The sequence below is a fragment of the Pteropus medius genome, unplaced genomic scaffold, assembly GCF_902729225.1.
Source record: "Pteropus medius unplaced genomic scaffold, Ma_sr-lr_union100, whole genome shotgun sequence".
NCBI classification, from domain to species: domain Eukaryota; kingdom Metazoa; phylum Chordata; class Mammalia; order Chiroptera; family Pteropodidae; genus Pteropus; species Pteropus medius.
The window spans coordinates 1,432,879-1,451,420 of record NW_024342645.1 but is presented as its reverse complement, the minus strand read 5'-3'; the positions used below and the strand labels follow the sequence as shown (position 1 = coordinate 1,451,420).

The window sequence follows — 18,542 nt, the reverse complement described above, 5'->3', positions numbered from 1 at the left end:
GGCCTGGCTGGATAACAAGATTTTCCAACACAGTTCTTCCCACCTCTCTCCTACTACTGTCCAAATCTTCCTGCACAGTGCCTGAAGGGGATGTGATGTGCTTAGCAGGGTGCGCCTAGTCAGGCTCCATGGCTCTGGCTGGGCCCATGCAGATCTCAGAGGTTATGGTACAGAGGGGCTTTGAAGAGTGGCTTATGTGCTCCAATAGCAGATGGGGGAACAGCAATTTAGGCAGCCCCTACCAGATAGGCTTTGGGTTTAGGGACGCTCAGCCATGCCTGTTCATTACTGGGGGGATGTCCTCAGGACATGCCCATGGGACTGCTCGTGGCTTGATTATATGGTCTGTCCAGCCTTGACTATCTACAGTGAGTCCTCACCACGTACAGTCCAACTGCAGAGCAGGCCCATCAGAGCTCAGAAAACCAAGCAGCCCAGATGCAACTGTTCAGTAGAGGCAGAGCCTTGGGAAGTGAATTATTGGGGAATTGCTCTCAGGAGAGGTGGGGTGAGGAAACTAAGCAAGGATGTGGTCTGAGTCAGACCAGCGATAGCCTGGTCTCACTGGGAACCCAGAAGCATGGGTTATACCACAAAGTTAGACTCATCTTGAGGCAAAGGGGCTGGTCTTTTACGTCCCTGTGTCAGTCAGTCATTGGCTATTGGCTTAAGGCAAGGGGGTGAGGGTGGAGTGTTGTTATTCTCTGGGGTCAGGTGGCTCTTATTCAGCTGAGGCTAATTCTCTAGAGAAGAGGGAAAGTTGTTAGCAGCCAATACTGATGCAAGTTGGGTGATGGGTGCACCAGTCCAGCCATGGGTATCTGAGCAGGGCATCAACAGCTTCCCTGCACCATGCCTATGGAATACAGCCAGGGCACACACAGCTCAGTCAAAACACTATCAAGAGCCAGCCTGGTAACTCTGACTTCTAAAAGCCAGAAGGCCAAGAATCCAGGCAGCACTACAATGAGCAGTGTCTGTGATAGCCTAGCCATCACTCCAAACACCTGTACTCTGAAACTACAAAGCCAATGGTTCACGGATCTGTCCTCTTATCTCTTCCCAGCAGGACTCAGGCTTGCAGGCTCCATCAAGAATAATACTGGGGGCTTCTGCCCAGGCTCCCTGTAGTCAAGGCCAGCCCTGTCTGCAAAAAGGCACACAAGACAATTATGAGAGCTACTCTGTGACAATTCAAAGCCTCCTCCCCAGAAGCCTTAACACAAGTTTGCCGCTGAAACACAAATATCCACCTCGGATGTGGAAGAGATTAAATTAGGAAAAATCTTAATTCTTTCTGGCAGAGGGAAGCGAGCAAGAGCTGTCAGCTCCCCAATGATATATTGTTAAGAAAATCCAGGTTTAAAGGTATTTCATAAGTTTGCGTTTGCCTGCTAATAACCAGAGTCAGCTAACAGAATTCGATCACCAGGTGAGATCGTAATGAGATAATGCGGTGTACTCCACAGAGACCCAGCCAACCCCTTGAAATTTTTTCAAGAGAGTTTCTGAAGTGCCACATTGTGATGAGGAAGGGAGAGTAGCAGGGAAAGACAGAAGGGAAAATGGGCATAATTAGCCAAGTAGATTAGGTGATTCAACAAAGATTATACAGTCTCAGTAGACTGAATAGCTGTAGTATTTATCAACATACCTCATGGATGCTTCTTGGTCTCCAGGCCTTTTTGTTTTCTCAGTGAGACAAGCAAGCTCAGCACTCTCCTCCTGTAATATCCAGAAGTTGAAGGACTTGTCATAAGCAAATAAGCAGATTTTCCTGGGGTCCTCACCAGCTAGCAAACAGTGGACCTTATCTGAGTTCCTCCTGCCCCAGAGGGAGCATGTCCCCCACAAGTCCTCAGGTCTTGGAGAAAAGGCCTGTGTTCAAAAAAACCTCAGTCTAGGACTAAGGTCATTCCAGTGGGTGTCCAGTCTGATCAGCTCTGTGCTGGCTGCTCAGGCAGGTGGGCTGTGATAGGGCTTAGGCTCCACTTTGATGGTGTTTGGCCCTGCCCTGATTTTTCTAGGGCTGCGTTGTGACCCATGTTTAGTCAGGCTACAATCTGGAGTGGGCTAATTCTTGTGCATACACCTCTATGAGAAACCTGTAGGGATGCCAATGATCAACCTATTTGGCAAACCAAAAAAGAGGACCCATCCACATTCAAAGAAGGTGTGATTTGGAGCTTAAGGCAATACAATAAACTTCAAAATTCATATTTATTGTTTAAATCATCTCAGTCCCTATCAGGGAGAGGCAATTTTTTTGTTCTAAAGGGCTTTGAGAAACTGATGAAGGCTTTGGAAACTCTTCAGAGAAAATATAGATACACATACACACACAAGTTGTGGTACAATTTCAAGTGTTCACAGATCCCAACCATGACCCCAGGTTTCAAAACTCTGTAGAAGAGGGAAGGGAGTTGAGGGCATGGCCCAATTTACTAGCCTGATCCTAAGACAGATTTTGCCTAGACAGGCGGCTATCCAGAAGCCCCTTGAGACAGGTGGGCTCTGGAGTGGGCCCCAGTTTTTATTTCCTGTGCTCCCCTGGGTGTGTTTCCAGGCCTCTGGGTCTCTGTGTGAAAGGGAAACCAGTGGCTGCAGGGCAGGGCTTGGTGACCCTGTGAGAGGGGAGGCAAGGACAAAGGCAGGAGCCATGGCTCTCAGATCCATGTGGGAGCCCACACAATTACGTCTTATATTGTGAGATCTTTGTTACCTCCACTCTATTCCCCAGATGGCCCAGCAGATGACTCCTTGGAAGGAAAGAGGCTCCTGTACTGGCTTTGGAAGGCAGCAAATAAGGAGAACTGAAGAGACAGTGTACCCTGCTAGAACGAGCCAAGGTACAAAATGGTTGTGGCCATACCAGGGAGGAAGGGAAGGAGCTGAGCCTCTAGGTTGTGGAAGGAGGGGTGGGGGAAGGGGTAGGCCCAGGGCTTGGCTGGGGCTTGAGAAAGAGTGTGGGTTGTTACCTGTAGGTAACTGCTGGCTTCCTACAAGAGAACTGGAGGGGCTCTGAGGTGACTGGAGTCATAGATTTAGATACCAGCCATTGGCTTTGCTGTCCAAATAGGGTTTTTTTTCATCAGTCATCACCAATGTATCATGTCCCCATAATTAGGTATCGTATTTTAGCAGTGGTGCATCCAGAGGAGATTAAAAATCCAGATCAAACTTTCCCTGCTGGCAGAATATCCATCACACACTGATGAAGTGAGGCAAGGGGTAGGAGTCAGAGGGTACACAGATGCAACCAAAAAAAATGGGGAGCCAGGCAAAGAATAATTTTCTCCTGATCTCAGAATCCTTCATGGTCCAATATCTTCTGCTGACAGTGCTCACATGGCTCCTATGTCTGGGTCCTGCAGAAAAAGAGGAGAGGCATTGTGAGCGGGAGTCCCGGAGTCACAGGGACCCAGACCCAATCACTCATTTATTCACTGACAAGCATTTTTGGAGAATCTCCTGCATGCCAGGCACTGTTCTAGGCTATGAGGATCTAGCAGGGAACACAATAGAATCCCCTGTGGAGGCTCTCGGGTGCAGATTTTTGGTTAGGTACTGTACTCAGGTAAACTCCCCAGCCATGTCCTCTTGCAGAACATTAAGGCAGACCCCCTTCTCAAGGGTCCAGGAGAGCAGCTATGGGCCCTGGACCCCACTCTTCCACCTCTTATCTCTTTGAGCTACGAAGGCAGATATGGTCTATCTCCTTCCTCTTCCCACCTCACTTGATTCCACACCTGGCTCTGTCAGGGTTCTCTGAGTGATCTTGAGCAAATCATTTCCTTCTCTGCTCCTTGGTATTCTCAACAATAAAATGAAGCTAATGAAATCAGCCCAGTCACAACACTGGGATTTTATTAGGATCATGGACCTCAGAGAAGGTCTAGATGGAGAAAAAAATCTCAGAAATCATTAAACTCGATGCCCTCATTTCATATAAGAAGAAACTGAGGTTCATAGTGGTACCTAATGAGTGTCTGAGAAAGCTTTTGGTGAATGGAAAACTCTTGTAGATACAAGGGATTGTTATGTTTTGTTGTTATTTTTCCTTTGAGTACACCAGGTGGTCTCCCATGACCCAAGCAGGGAAGGGAGGTATGAGTCATGAGTCCTTCCCTACAGGTCCCTGAGTTCTTCATTTGTCCTCAGAGACCTCCTTGGCCCTGAGCCTCATGAGACTCCCCCTGCTGTGGCTGCCTGGCCCCACTAAAAGAATGAAAGCTGTTTATTGCTTTCTTACATGGTTGTGGAGGCTAATTAAACTACAGACAGATTCCTCCGCAGTTGGCTGGGACCATAAGGGCTGTTACAACAGTAAAAGGCCGGAGATGATAGATGGAGTGTTTTCAAGATTATGTCACTTTTGCCCCTGAACACGGCTTCTACTCCATCCCCCAACTTCAGGGCTATGCTCCATGGGGTGATTGCTCCACATCGGGGAAGCCTATAGACAATTGGCGGGGGGAGAAAAACAAAAGACAGAAGGAGTGAGATTGGCTCAATCTAAATACAATGGCAAGAAACAGCAAACTGACCCACACCATGGTCTTCTTGGAAGTATATAAACCTGTCCAACGTGCTTCTCAGTAGAAGAATAGGGAAGTCCTTCCCAAAGTCTGACTGAAATCCCTTCTGTATCCAAGACACGAAAAGGATGTGGGAAAGGAAAAAGATGACTATTGCAAGGTCCCTGAAGGTACAGATCCGAAAGAGTAATTGTGAGATAGAGGAACTGGTATTCAGGGATGGCCTGGCTTCCACCTACCCCACCCCCACCCCCAGCTGAGAAAACACTATAAATCCAGCCAGCCTGTTTATTTCCTTCCTGCTATCCATGCTCCTCAAAACCTACAAGGTCACTTGGCCCAAATGGACTTCCAGCTCAAGTGCTGACATGATGTGATCTGACAGGCCTGTCCCTTGCTGCCAAGCCAGAGCATGGAGAGAGTCTGCTAGGCTGCTGCTAGGGAGAGGTGGGGCAGGGATGGGGGCAGGAACAGGCAGCTGTGTCTCAGTCTGATTGTGGCCTGGGGAAGGACAAAGGACCTAAGAAGCTACAAAGTGCTATAAAATAGAAAAGCTAAAGAACAGATATATGAAAAGTATCTTCCACTCCACCTTTATCAGGTCCATACACATCAGCCTGTGAGACCAGCTACAAAGTCTGGGAGACCCCACCACTAAGGTCTAAGTGAGGTATCTCCCCACATTATGCCTTTTGACAGCCCCTTTCGGTTCTTCCAAAGGGAAAAAGAGGAAATGAAACTTGGAGAGCCCCTACTTTGAGTCAAGGGCTGTGCCAGGCGCTTATGTTACCTTATTGGTCCTTAGGGCCATAATCTCATTTGGGGACCTCAGAGGAATGATGACACAATTAAACCGCACACTATGAAGAGATTTTAGAACTGTTTACAAAAATGTGGGCAGGATTTAAGGAAACTAGCCAAGGATCGTGCAGCACCTTAGACTGGCAATGGCAGGGGCCCTTACCTCCCCTGGGCTGAAGGGACCAAGGAAGGAGAAGTTACTGGAACTAGGAGAGAGTATCTTTCAGGCAGAGGGTAGGGAACTGCCTGATAGGTGCTGTGGCCCTTGATTGAGAGATACAGCCAGCTCGTGGGGATCCTACAGAGGAAGAGTTAGGAAAATTAATCCCCAACCTGACTGTTCTATAATCCTAATCTTTTGCTGCTGCCTCTCACCGGCCCAACCCAATCAGGGGCCAGAGAGCAAGGAAGCTCATTGATGCTGTGCAAGTGGTAAACCTGGGGGGAGGGGCAGAGCAGGGTGGGGAAGCAGAGAGTGGACCTGGGGAGGCAAGTAGTAGATCGTCAGCAAATGTGAGCACAGAATGATCACTCTCTGCAAGTGCCCAGAGTCAACAACTGATTACAGAGTGGATCCTACACCCATGTTCTCTCTAATGTCTTCTGTCTAATGTCTGATCTCCAAGAAAGTAGGACAGGATGTAAGGGAGGATGGGTCACAGGATCTTCTTAGCTCACTTGATCTAAGTTTCCAGCTCCTGACAGCTCCCCAGCCCCTGAAAGTCTGGTGGCCCCTAAGGTCTCCATAAGGTACAGATTTGACCCAATATGACCATCAACTGACTCCTGACCTTGAGAAATACCTTAGGCACTCTGGGCTTTAGTTTTCACATTTGTCTGGGGGAAATGAGGTACAATTCTGTCCTTGCTTTCATTACAAATATTTTTAAAGGATAAAAGTGAAAAATACATGTAAAAATCTTTGGCATTAAAGTCAGCTCACAAATGCAAGAGAAAAATCAATAAGTGTTTATGAGACAACCTACTATGCACAGGCATTGTTCCTAGTGCTGGGGACACAGCAGCAAACAAAATAGGCAAGTCTCTGCCTTCATGGAGATTACATTCCAGTTGGGGGAGAGAAACAATGAACAAAAAAATTAATATATAGTAAGTCAGCTGGAGATAAGTGCTGTGGGGAAAAAAAAAAGAAGCAGGACAAGGCATGTAGGTACTGATGGAAGTAAGGGTTGTAGTTATATGTAGGGTAGTTGAGGGAGTCCTCAAGATAAGAAATTATTTAAACAAAAGCCTGAAGGAAATAAGGCATATGGAGATCTAGGGAGAGAAAACAGCAGGTACATGGGTAGGAAAGAGTGACTAAGATGGAGAGATTAGGGACCACCCTGCTTGGTCAATAAATGGAAGAAGAGCAAGAGTAAAAGCTGGGAGAACTGTTAGAGGCTATTGCAATAATCTTGATAAGAGATGATAGTTTGGACTAGCCAGAGGTAATGAGGGGCAATCAGATGCCAGTAAAACCAAAGGATTTATTGGTGGATTTGGTTATTAGGTGTGAAAGGCAAAGAGAAGTAAAAATAGATTCCAAAGGTTTTGGCTTGAGCAGCTAGAGGATGGTATTGTCATTCATTTGCAGAGTTGGGAAAGATTGGAGTAGAGTAGATTTGAGAGAGGAAATTGGGGATTCTGTTCTAGACATGTAGAGTAATGTTGGTCACTTGGGTCTGGAATCAGGGGCAAGATTGAGCTAAACAGATACACCTGGGAGCTGTTAGCATATAGATGGCATTAAATCCATGGGTCTAGGGAAGATCACATAGGAGCAGGTGCCAAGAGGAAGGCCAAGGTCTGAGCCCTGGAGGTGCCAGTTTAGGGCCAGCAGGAGAAATTGAGAAGCAGTGGCTAGTGGGATGAAAAACTAGACAAAGAGTACAATCCGACAAAGAAAACTAAGGACTCATCTCACTTGAATATTGCTGCCCAAATTTGAAATAAAACATTAGTAAATTAAATTGAACAGTGATTAAAAGAATAGTATCTCATGACCAATTTAGATTTATTCCAGTGAAATAGGCTGATTCAACATTAGAAAATGTGTTAATATAGTTTACTGTATAATAAAAGAAAATTTTATGTGGCTATCTCACTACACACTAAAAAAAGCATTTGATAAAATTCTATATATTTTCCTCATTAAAAAATGTAAAAAGCTCAACAAAGCAGAAAGAAAATTGAACTTCCTTAATTCTATAACTTCCAAAAACCATCCTCATTCTGCCTGTAAATAACAAATGCCTGTCTTATTCAACATGATACTGGAGGTGCTGGTCACTACATCAATGAAAAAAAAGGAAGGGGGGAAATAAATAAAAGAATAAAAGAGAAAAACATTATTTTCAGATGATACAATCATGTACCTAGAAAATCCAAAAGAATAAAATGACAGAGTGTTAGATAATAAGATTTCAGTGCAACAGTGGAGTATCAGAACAGCCACCAAAAATCAAAGATTCCTTCTATGCTACCAGTTAAAAATATATATATTCAAAACAGAAAAACAAAACAAATAAACAACACCCACAAGTGCTTCTAAGTTTCCAAGGAACAAAACCATAAGATACGAATAAAACTTTTATGGAAAAACTGTAAAACTCTACTGAGGACCTAAATAAATGGAGAGAGAGTCAGCTAACTGCAATGCAGAGGTCTCAGTATTGTAAAGATGTCAATTCAAAGCAATCCCTGTCAAAAGCCCAACAGAATTATATGAAACTTGATCAACTTAATTTAAATTCATCTAGAAGAGAAAAAGTAAGAATAGCCAGGCAATTGCTGGGGGAAGAAAAGTATAATGAAGAGAGATCTACCCTACCAGCATAAAATACATAAGGCACAGTCATTAAAACAACAAGATATTAGCCTAAGAATGGACAAACAGATACTAAACAGGTCATGCGTGTCTGCCCTTCTTTGCTTCAGCCAGAGCTCTCCTCAGACTTAGTGGATTCCTGCTCTGAGTCTGAGGGCCTCATCCCTTGAGTCCACAGACACAATCTGCAGCCTGAGGCCGATTGCGGGAGGAAGGCAGGCACAGCCCTTCTCAGCAGCAAAAGAGCAGTGAGGTTGAACTTTATATTTATTGATCACAGCTTCTCTAGACCTTTACTATCATTTAACTCTCGCTTCTAACCAAATCTCCTCTGTTTCTTTTTGCCAACCTCACTGTCCAAAACTGTTTTTTGCTCACACTGTAAACACATTTCCATTTCAACGTGCAGCCAGCCTGCTGCCAGAGCCTTCTCTGTGTTTATTTGTCTCCCCTATCCAATAGTATCCTTATCATGGAGGAGAATTAAAGAAAGAGGTGGCCTGGAAGGAGTTAAACTTACTCAGTAAATAAATATTGCAAGTTCTCAATTTTTAGAGTAAATTTAAGGGGTGAGCCACACATATAACCTGAAACTGTGGTTAATTCAAAGATAATTTCTTTCAGGTTTTGAATGACTTGGGGGTCTTTCCAAATGCAAATGAAAGGCAATCATTGTATGGATTGTCCAGGAATTATGAACCCTTAAAATAAAATTTTTTTAAATGAACATTGAATATAAAATAAATAAATAAAAGAATAAAGTCACAACTCAAAGGCTAATATTCCAACAGTCCTTTCCTTACCCTTATTTGGATCCCTTCATCCTGGGAGGGGACCTCAGGCAAAGAATCATATAAAGAAACAGGCTAAATGGATGTGTCCTCTCTTCCTCTAAACTCCTTTGGTGTCTGACTTATCTTCAAATGAGGTTAAAAATGTGCTCCATCTTGATTAGGAAGAAATCTGAAGGCCCCCCTCCCTTTGTTGCTGAACTCTGAGTTATGCCAGATAAGGCAGACTTTGGTGCTTGAAAGCCAGAAGCCTTAGTGTACATCTTCAGGAGTTGCTGTAAACCTTCCTAAGCCTTCTCAAAATGATGTGTTTCCAGGCTTCACACGCATTCTTTCCTGACCATTGGAGAACCTCTTACAAAAATCTCATAGCTTTGGGGGTAACTCTCTAATTAAAAAAAAAAAAAAGTTCAGATCAATCTAGTACTCCAATTCTTATTCTCTTTGAAACTCCCACCCCCTATCTTAGGTCTGCTCAAGCTGGAGTCCTGAGGCGTAGAGGGCAAGGGCAGTCAGTTAGATCATCATGTTCTCACTCTACCTCTTCTTCCATTCATTGACTATTGTTTGGACCCCACCCATCCCACCAAGATCAGATAGGGTAGAGATGGAGAAGAAAGAAAGGTCTGAAAGGTCTTACTTGATTTTTAGAATGCTAATATGGCATCCATGCCCTCTGAACATGGCAAATTACAGATGCCAAGCCTTTCTTTTGTCAAGGACTCATGTGTGTTTTCTCACCTATAATTCCCTTGATGTGGGTGACAACTCCTCTACTGGTTGCTTATGACCCCTACATCCTCCAGTTCTGCAACTGAGGGCATACCCCATCCTGGCATCCTTCTGTGAGGTCCACACCAGCCCAGAAGAGGTAAGCTCTTTCTGTGCCCCACCAAACTCTAGAAGGGGAACAATTTGAGGCTACCTCATCTCTCTCTGCCCAGCCTCCTCAGTCCTGGCCAGCCACAGCCTATCACCTTTAGACTGTCTCAGGCCTTAACCAAGCTCTTGAGTGGCTCTCTTCAAGTCTCTTTATTAGCTTAGATGGGAGAGAAGCAGCCCCCTTCCCTTTCTCATGGGAGAGAATGGGACACAGCACATTGACAGTTCACTCCTGAGAAAGTCTCCCATGGCTTCACCAATTTTTCCGCACTTGAAGTGGATGAGAAGCTAAGAGTTACACAACCAGTTTCATACACATTTACCCTAGATGGAGAAATAGGCATAGTTCTCACCTCTGGAGCCTCAGCCATGCCCTGCTTCACAGGCGACCTTACATGGATTTACTGATCACCCCAAATGTGTGAGCACCAAACTCCCAACCATTCATTCATTCATTCATTCATTCACCCACAACATCCTTTGAGCACTAAGCTCAAGCTGCCATAACAAAATACCATAGACTGGAGGTCTTAAACCATAAAAATTTATTTCTCACAGTTCTGGAGACAAGAAAATCTAAGATCAAAGTGCCAGCAGGGTAGGTTTCATTCTGTGTGGCCTCTTCTCTTGACTTGTAGGCAGCTGCCATCTTGCTACGTGCTCACATGAAAGAGGGAAGAGGGAGATAAGCCCACCATGAGGACACTGCCCCCATCTAATTATCTCTCAAAGACCTCAGCTCTAAATACCATCACTTTGGGGATTAGGGCTTCAACATATGAATTTTGGGGGACAAAAACATTCAGTCCATAAAGAACATATACTGCAAGTCAGGCCCTGTGCAGGCCACTGAGGATAAGAGCATCCACAAAACACAAGGCCATGCATTCCCAACAGACTTGGAAACAGGGAAGCTTTCTTCTATTTTATAGATAAATAAACTGAGGTTGAAATATAGAAGTGAGTCTCTGCAAACAGGAAGCAAACATACTTACAGCCCAAGAGAAGGCTGCATGCCATTTGGAGAAACAAATCCCTAACCTTGAGTTCCTAACACCTGTGGGGTTTCTTTCCCAAAGGTTTCCACCTACTCCAGCTTTTTCCTCAAAATGCCATAAAGGAAAGTTTGTCTAACTTCAGGTTCTCTGCATTTTGTTTAGAGACTGAGATAAAAATGCATTTATTATCCCATCTGTGGCCACTCAAATGAAAGAAAAGTGGTTCTGAATCAGGTAACACAATCCACCCAAATCTTTACTTCTATTAAAAAAGCATGAAGGCAATCTACCAGGATGTGCCTGTCACAGTTTGAAAAGCAGAAAGACCTCTTTTATCTTCAGATTTGTTTACAGGTGCAACCTAGTGACAGCAGCTAATATTTTTCCAATGCAGTGACTTAGAGGGGCTGTGGGAGACAGAGCAGCAATCAGGAGCTCCCTTGTCCCTAAATATGACTGTGGCACTGCCACTATCAGACAGTCCTGAAGCAGGTCTCAGCATGCTGAGGACACCAGCAGATACACTCCTTCAGTTGGCTCTATCTACCCACTAAAGTAGCCAGCTAGGTCTCTCCTGGCTTCCCTCCAGCTCCAGGTAGAGAAGGGAGAGCAATCTGGGGCTTGTATTAAGAAATGGACTGAGCAAATAGGCAGAGAGGCATCCAGAAAGACTTTCTGTTTCCAAGAATCTGTTAGGTACAAAATGGGGCATAAGGGTTGCACTGACATCATCATCTATTCTGGAAATTTTACTGTAGAACATTAATTTCTCTGCATTGGCTTTCATACTGTCTTCACTGGAGATATCTTTTGATGTTTTCTTGAGAAACTTCTCCAAGGAGCAGTCTGGGCACTTGTTTCATCCTTTTAGTTTATTTAAATTTTTATTTTTTAATTACAGTTGATATTCAATATTATATTAGTTTCAGGTATAAAGCGTAATGGTTAGACATTTGTGTAACTTACAAAGTGATCTCCCAATAAGTCTAGTACCCACCTGGCACCATACATATTTATTACAATATTATTGACTATATTTCCTATGCTGTACTTTACATCTCCATGACTGCTTTATAACTGCCAATTTATACTTCTTAATCCCTTCACCCTTTTTTCACCCAGCCTACCATCTGTCAACCATGAATTTGTTCTCTGTAACTATGAGTTTGTTCTTGTTTTGTTTGTTCATTTACTTTTTTTTTCAGATTCCACATATAATCAAAACCATATGGTATTTTTATTTCTCTATCTGACTTAGTTCACTTAGTATAATACCCTTTAGGTCCACCCATGTTGTAGCAAATGGTAAAATTTCATTCTTTTTTATGGCCAAGTAATATTCCATTGTATATATGTTTCCATATCTTGTCTACTGTAGATAACACTGCAGTGAACATAGGGGTGCATATATCTTTTTGAATTAGTGTTTTGAATTTCTTCATATGAATAATAAGAAGTGGAATTGGTGGGTCATACAGAAGCTCTATTTTTAATGTTTTAAGAAATCTCCATACTGTTTTCCATAGGGGTTGCATCAATATTATAATCCACCAACAGTGTATAAGCATTCCTTTTTCTTCACATCCTCACCAACACTTGTTTGTTGATTTACTGATGATAGCCATTCTGTCAGGTAAGAAGTGATATCTCATTGTGGCTTTGATTTGCATTTTTCTGATGATTGGTAATGTTGAGCATCTTTTAAGGTGTCTCTTGGGCATCTGTATGTCCTCTTTAGAGAAATGTCTATTCAAGTCCACTGCCATTTTTTAATTGGATTGTTTGTTTTTTTGATGTTAAGTTGTATGAGTTTCTTACATATTTGGGGTATTAATCCCTTATCAGATGTATCATTGTCAAATATCTTCTCCTGTTCAGTAGGTTGTCTTTTCTTTTTGTTCGTGGTTTCCTTTGCTGTGCAAAATCTTTTTAGTTAGATGTAGCTGCAGTTGTTTATTTTTCGTTTGTTTTCCTTGCCCAGGGAGACATATCCAAAAATATGTTGCTAAGAGCCATGTCACAGAATTTACTGTCTATGGTTTCTTCTATGGCACTTATATGATTTTAAGTCTTACATTTAAGTCTTTAACTAATTTTTAGTTTATTCTTTTATATGATATATACAAGAAAGTGGTCTAATTTCTTTTTTCTTTCTTTCTTTTTTTTTTTTTGCACATATCTGTCCAGTCTTCCCAACACCATTTATTGAAGATACTGTCTTTACCCCATTGTATATTCTTGCCTCCTTTGTTGTAGATTAATTGACTATATAGGCATGAGTTTATTTCTGGGCTCTCTATTCTGTTCCATTGATCTATGCATGTGTTTTTATGCCAGTACCTTGCTGTTTTGATTACCTTATGTAGCTTTGTAGTACAGTCTGTTATCAGGTAGCATGATACCCCCAACTTTGTTCTTTCTCAGATTGTTTTGGCTATTTGGGTTCTTTTGTGGGTCCTTTAAATCTTAGCATTATTTGTTCTAGTTCTGTAAAAAATGCCATTGGTATTTTGATAGGAATTACGTTAAACCTTTATTGCTTTGGGTAGTATGGACATTTTAATGATATTAATTCTTCCTATCCATGAGCACATAATATCCTTCTATTTATTTGTATCTTCAATTTCTTTCTTCAATGTTTTATAATTTTTTGAGTACAGGTCTTTTACCTCTTTGGTTAAATTTATTCCTAGGTATTTTTTGATGCAATTATAAATGGGGTTGTTCCTTAATTTCTCTTTCTGATAGCTCATTATTGGTATACAAAATGTAACCAACTTCCAAATATTAATTTTGTATCCTGTTATTTTACTGAATTCATTTATCAGTTCTAATAGTTTTTTATGAGATCTTTAGGTTCTCTATATGTAATTTCACATCATCTGCAAATAATCCTTTTCAACTTGGATGCCTTTTATTTTATTTTATTTTATTTTATTTTATTTTATTTTATTTTATTTTATTTTTGTCTAAGTGATGTGGCTAGGACTTCCAATACTGTGTTGAATAACAGTGAAATGTGGACATGCTTGTCTTGTTCCTATTTTACGAAAATGCTTTTAGCTTTCCACCACTGAGTAAAATATTGACTATGGGTTTGTCATATATGGCCTTTATCATGTTGAGGTATTTTCTTTCCATTCCCACTTTGCTAAGAGTTTTTGTCATAAATGTATGCTGCCTTTTGTCAAATGCCTTTCCTAGTTAATTGATATTATCATATAATTTGTATCCTTCTTTTTGTTTATGTTGTGTACCTCATTAATTGATTTGAGGATATTGAACCAACCTTGCATCCCAGATATAAATCTCATTTGATCATGGTATATGACCTTTATAATGGATTGCTGGATTGAGTTTGCCAATATTTTATTGAGGATACTTGAATCTAAATTTATCAGGGATATTGGTCTATAATTTTCTTTTTTGGGTAATGTCTTTATTTTGGGAATCAGGTTAATTCTGTTCTTATAAAAGAAACTTGGGGTTTTCCCTTCTCTTAAATTTTTTGGAATAGTTTGAGAAGGTTAGATGTTAATTCTTCTTTGCATGTTTGGTGAAATTCACCTGTGAAGCCATCTGGCCCAGGACTTTGTCTGGAGTTTTTTGATTATTGCTTCAATGTTGTTAGTAGTTATTGGTCTATTCTGATTTTCTGTTTCTTCTTGGTTCAGTCTTGGAAGGATGTATGTTTCTAGGAACTTATCCATTCTTCCAGGTTGTCCAATTTGTTGGCATATAATTGTAGTATTTTCTTTTAATCATTTGTATTTCTGTTGTGTCAGTTGTCACTTTTCCTCTTTCATTTCTGGTTTTATTTATGTTGTGATAGTTGTCACTTATCCTTTTTCATTTCTGCTTTAATTTATTTGGGCCTTCTCTCTTTTTTTCTTGATGAGCCATGTTAAAGATTTATTAATATTGTTTATCTTTTCAAAGAATCGGCTTTTGGTTTCATTGATCTTTGTCTATTTTTAGACTCAATGCTATTTATTTCTGATCTGACCTTTAATATTTCCTTCCTTCTACTTACTTTGGGCTTTGTTTGTTCTTATTTTTCTAGTTTCTTTAGGTGTAAAATTAGATTGTTTACCTGAGATTTTTCTAGTCTCTTAAGATAGGCCAGTCTTGCTATGAATTTTTCTCTTAGAACTGCTTTGGCTGTGTCTCATAGATTTTGGGTCATTGGGTTTTCATCATTACCTGTCTCAAGGTATCTTTTGATTTCTCTCTTGATCTCATTGTTAACCCATTCATTGTTTAGTAGCATGTTATTTAGCCTCCATGTGTTTGTGTGTTTTTCAGTTTACTTTTTGTAATTGATTTTTAGTTTCATACCATTGTGATTGGAGAAAAGGCCTGTTATATTTTCTTGAATATACTGTGACTTGTTTAGTGGCCTAATAAGTGGTCTATCCTGAAAATGTTCCATGTGTGCTTAAAAAGAATATATATTCTTATGCTTTGGGGTAAAATGTAAAAATATCAATTAAACTCATCTGGTCTAATATGTCATTTAAGGCCACTGTTTCCTTGGTGATTTTCCATCTGGATGATATATCCATTGATGTCAATAGGGTGTTAAAGTCCCCTGCTGATTTCTCTCTTTATGTTTTATATGCTTTATATAATTAGGTGCTCCTAAGTTGGGTGCATAAATGTTTACAAGAGTTATATCCTCTTGTTGGATTAATCTCTTTATCATTATAAAATGTCCCTCTTTGTCTCTTATTATAGTCATAGCTTTTGTTTTAAAGTCAATTTTTTTTCTGATAGAAGCATTGTTACCCCAGTTTTTTGTTTGTTTTCATTTGCATGAAATACCTTTTTTCGTCCCTTTACTTTGTTTGTTTGTGTCTTTTGTTCGGAAGTGGGTCTCTTTTAGGCAGCATATGTATAGGTCTTGTTTTCTTATTCATTCAGCCACTCTATGTCTTTTGATTAGAGCATTTAATCCACTTACATTTAAGGAAATTATCAATAGGTATGTAGTTATTGCCATTTTAGTATTCATATTTTTTATCTTTTTCCCTTCTTCTTAAAAAAGTCCCTTTAATATGTCTTATAATACTGGTTGGTGTTAATGAACTCTAGTTTTTTCTGGTATAGGAAGCTCTTTATCTGTCTTTGATTCTAAATGATAGTCTTGTGCAGAGTAATCTTGAGTGTCAGTCTTTGCTTTTCATCAGTTCGAATATTTCATGCCAATCTTTTCTGGCCTGCAAAGTTTCTGTTGAGAATTCAATTGATAGTCTTATGGAAGCTCCCTTGTAGGTAACTAATTGCTTTCTCTTGCCGTTTTAAAGTTTCTCTCTTTGTCTTTAATGTTTGTCATTTGAATTATGATGTGTCTTGGTATGGGCCTGTTTGGATTCATCTTGTTTGTGACTCTCTGCACTTCCTGGAATTGTGTTTCCTTCACCAGGTTAAGAAAGTTATTATTTCTTCAAATAGGTTTTTAATCTCTGGCTCTCTTTCTTCTCATTCTGGTATCTCTATGATATAAATGTTGTTATGCTTGATGTTATCCCAGAGGTCCCATTACTTACTCACTTATTTATTTGTTTGTTTATTTTGCTGTTCTGCTTGGGTATTTACTGATACCTTGTCTTCCAAATTGCTGATTTGATCCTCTGCTTCATCTAATTTACTGTTGATTCTGACTAATGAATTCTTCATTTAGTTATTGTATTCATTTCTGACTGGCTCTTTTTACGGTTTCTACTTCTTCGTGTAAGTTCTCACTGAGTTTATTTATTCTTCCTCTAAGTTCATTGAGCAGCCTTATAACCAGTATTTTTAACTCTGTATCTGGTAGATTGCTTGCTTCCATTTCATTTAGTTCTTTTTCTGGAGTTTTTTCCTATTCTTTCATTTGGGACATATTTATTTGCCTCCTCATTATGACTGCCTCCTTGTGCTTGTTTTTTATATATTACGTAAATCTGCTATGTCTCCTGGTTCTGGTAGTGTGGCCTTATGTTGTAGGTGTCTTTTGGGGCCCAGTGGCACTGCCTCCCTGGTCACCTGAGCCAGGTTCTCCAGGAATATCCCTTGTGTGTGTTGTGTGTGCCCTCCTGTTGTAGTTGGGCCTTGATTGCTATTAGCACATCAAAGAGTGGGATTGACCCTCATGCTGACTGGCTGTGAGTGCTAGCTGTGACTATAGCTGATGTGCTGTTGTGAGGTAGTGATCTGCAGTTGGTCATTGCCGTGCTGGACTTGGAGGTGCCTGGGGACAGCTATTCTGTGAGCCAAGGCCATCTGCCACTAGTGCTGGGCTTGGGGCAGCTTAGCAAGAGGTTCAGGGCATGTTGAGGTCAACCACTACTTATTTGAAGTTAGCGGACCTTTGATAGATTTTAGAAAATTCTGCAGCACAGGCTGCTGAAAGAGGTGCCAGCCTTTGCAGGATTTTGGTGTGGCAGGGTCTAGGAATCACCAAAATGGGGTGAGCAATGTTAGCCAGGTTGATGCAGACTCAGATATGGTGCCTGCCTGTGCCTGCAGGCTGTGTTGGGAGAGGGCTCAATGAAAGGACCATGGTGCCTGCCAGCACTTCTGCCTGCATCTGCCAGCTGTGTGGGGAAAGAAATTAACAAGAAAACAGTGACATCATCTAGGACTTTTGTCTAGGATAGAGCTGCTCCTCCAGCCCTTGCCCTGAAGCCAGTCAATTCAGTTCCTTCCCCTATGTCCCTGGTTCTTTTCTAGCTGCTGTCCCTTCACTGGAATTTAGGGCAACTGTTTGTGAGTGAATGAGTCCATGCTTGGGGCCTTTAAGAGGATGCTTGTGTCTATAGCAGTCCTCCATCTCACTCAGATGGAGGCCCCACTGATTTTCATAGCCAGATGTTATAGGGACTCCTTTCCTCAGCACTGGTGCTCCAGGCTGGGGAGCCCAGTGTGGGGCTGGGACCCCTTGGTTCTCAGGGGAGACCTCCACACTAACATATCCCTCTTGATTCTTAACCACCATGCATGGGAGTGGGACCACCCCATTTTATATCTCTGCCCCACTTCCAGGCTTCTTCTTTATATCCTTTGTAATAGACATCTGTTCAGCTAATCTTCAGTGGTTCTCAAGGGTAGTTGTTCTATAATTTAGTTGCAATTTTGATGTCCTCATGGGAAAGGCAAGCACAACATTTACCTACTTCGCCATCTTGACTGGAAGTCTGTTTTGACCTTTCTCACTATTGACACTGAGAGGACACAAAGAGAAGAAAGGACCCCAGGTAGGAGTATTAGCACAGTAATACCAGGCCAGGATCAAATTGGGCCTCAGACTTGGCCACCAAAGACATTTTTTTCTGCAGCCAACAACATTTATTGAGCCCTTATATAGTGTTCAGTCTCAGCACTCAGAGCTGGAGATACGAGTGCAGACCAGATTCGACCCTGCTCACAGTCTGGTGGTGGAGACAAGCTAGAAGGATATCATCAAAACATGAGGCAGAATGAAATAAGTAGTAAGTAGAGGTGCCTACAATGTGTTATAGAAGCACAGAGAAGGAATAAATTCTGAGTTGGAGTCCAGGAAAGGTGGAATTTCCCCAGAAAACAGCATTTTCATTGGTCTCAAAGAATGAAGGGTTTTCAGTGGAAGCCTGAGGGGAGGTGGGGGCGGGGGTATGGCAGAAGTAGCAGCACTGAGTATTCCTCTGCCTGGTTCTGGACAGAAGAGCTCAGCCAGGGCACA

The 18,542-nt window shown here is 41.5% G+C and overlaps 1 long non-coding RNA gene across 1 annotated transcript in view; it reads right to left on the bottom strand.

Moving 5' to 3' along the window:
- Nucleotides 1-404: 404 nt before the first annotated feature.
- Nucleotides 405-18,542, bottom strand: part of LOC120605718 (uncharacterized) — a 99,287-nt gene continuing 81,149 nt past the window's right edge. Inside the window, exons 3-5 of the long non-coding RNA XR_005653691.1 lie at nucleotides 2,979-3,368; nucleotides 1,655-1,725; nucleotides 405-1,147 (exon numbers count right to left, since the gene is read on the bottom strand). This is a non-coding gene — a long non-coding RNA (uncharacterized LOC120605718). The remainder of the gene's footprint in view (nucleotides 1,148-1,654; nucleotides 1,726-2,978; nucleotides 3,369-18,542) is intronic.